Source organism: Monodelphis domestica, chromosome 4 (genome assembly GCF_027887165.1).
Source record: "Monodelphis domestica isolate mMonDom1 chromosome 4, mMonDom1.pri, whole genome shotgun sequence".
NCBI classification, from domain to species: Eukaryota; Metazoa; Chordata; class Mammalia; order Didelphimorphia; family Didelphidae; genus Monodelphis; species Monodelphis domestica.
The window spans coordinates 171295901-171298136 of NC_077230.1; positions in this window are offsets into that span (position 1 = coordinate 171295901).

The following is a 2236-nucleotide window of genomic DNA, read 5'->3' on the forward strand; positions in this document are numbered from 1 at the left end:
CGTTGGCTTCTCTTCCTGGTCCTGGGTGCCAGGTGGTGTGAGCAAAAGAGACGTCAGCCTTGGGAAGCCTTCAAAGATAATGTTCCCTAAATTTTCCAGAGAATGCCTGATTTTAATGAGCAACAGAAGAAGGGAGGAAAGTGGGTGGTAGGAGTATTCCATGAAGCACAGTCTGGAATGGGAGCGGAGAGGAGAATAGGGAGGAGAGAGAGAAATTTGCTATGGGAAAGGAGGGAAGGAGGGAATGTTCTTCCCCTAGAGGCAAATGAAGTAATTGGTAGAGTTACCTTTATCTTCCATCAAAAGCAACAAGAAGTCTTATTTTATGAGAATTTGGTTATTTTACATTGTAATCTTCATGAGTATAAACTGATTGGTCTGTACTTGGTAACATTCTACCACACTAGATACTGTCACAGCTTTGGAGAATTAGTCTCTCTTTGGAACCATCCCTGTCTTTGAAGTCTACTTGGGCCAGGAGTTAGAAATACCTATTAGTTATAAAAAAAAAAAACACCACACTGTATGCCCAGTAGATACACAGGCATGGTGTAAAGAGGAGACTTTGCAAGGTCTAAAGCACTCCATTTGTGTGATGCTGAGTACTGTCTGAGAATCACTTATGTCGCACACCAACCTTGACTGGTGAGTAAGGCTGAGATTGTCAGGTAGAATTGGAGACCAAGATCTGATGGTTTTTCTAATAGCAACTTTCAGCAAGCTGTGCTGATCTCCATACCCCAGGTTTATCCAAAGCAGAAGAACTGTAAGGACTAGTCAATTGGAGTTAAGTGACTTGCCCAAAGTCACAAAGATAGGGAGTTACAGAGGCCAGATTTGAACCCAGGACTTCTCATCTCCAGGTCTGGTACTTTATCCACTGAGCCATCTAGTTACCCCAGTTGTTCTTAATTATAGTTTTGTTTATTTAATAATTTGTTTGTTTAATTTATGGAAATGTCAAGGAAATAAAACAACAAACATATATTAGGTATTTTGTGCTAGGCATTGGGGTAAATGCCAGAAATGAAAAAAAACAAGGCAAGAAAAAAGCAATCCCTGTCTTCAAGAAACTCAGGTTCTAATGAGGGAAGAGAATATGTGAAGGGGAACTAAAAGCCAAAGTGTCTGCATGGAGGTAGTGTCAGGTCTGTAGAGAGTCAGAAGCATAATGAGAAAGGGAATGAGGAATGGCCTATGTCTACCTCCAAAATGGAATTCCTGGAACAAAGATATGCAGGGAAAGGCTTAGTAATTTGTTCTCAGTAGGAGAGATATATCTTTATTTGTATCTAATAATTGTAATAATTATTAAAATAAAAATCTGTATCTAATAATAATATACAGATTATAGATTCTATATCTAATAATAATTATTATTTAAACAATTTAAAAATAAAAATATGTCTAATCATAATAAATATAGATACTGACACAGCTTCACACATGCATATACATACACATATATGTGTCATATGATACATTAAAACCATTTTTTCTTACTTTCTTGAGTTTTAGCAACCAATAAAACAATATAGTCATCCCTTGCTATATTGCAGTTCACTTATCCCAGCTTCAAAAAATCTCAGGTGTTTAAAAAAATACATATCTAATTCCATATCATAGAGGTACAGTTATGGCAGCACACTGTTGGCTGATGGAATGAAAGGTAAACAACCACAGTGCTGCATTCTGTATCCTGGGCACTGATTGGCTCAGTGACTGTAGGTTAATAACAGTGTGGAAAAAAGTTTATAGGAGAGTGAGAAGGGTTTATAAAGTCTTAAAATATATATAAATGATGAAATAAACATAATGCTGCTGCTTTGCAGATTTTCACCTGTCGCAGAGGTCTCTGGAACATAACTCCCGTGACAGGTGAGGGATCACTGTAAATCAAATTCTGCTTTGTAGTATTTACCAATTTGTAAAATACAGCTTATATACAACTATTTACCACCCCAGGGGGAAGGGAGAAAAGTCTAAATCCTAAAATATCAGAAAATTTTTGTTGACAATTGTTTCTATGTTTAACTAAAAAAAAAATAAAGACATCAATGCTCATACTCAAAATTTAACATTCTACTTTGGAGAACTGTTAGAAGTTGGATTTTGCACATCCCTTCCAGAAGAGTTAGAAACAAGGATAGGGTGGAGTTCAGACATGATTTCCTTGATTTAGGGAAATTGCATTAAGTAAACTCCCTTGATCAATGGAGATCACCAACTCTTCTGC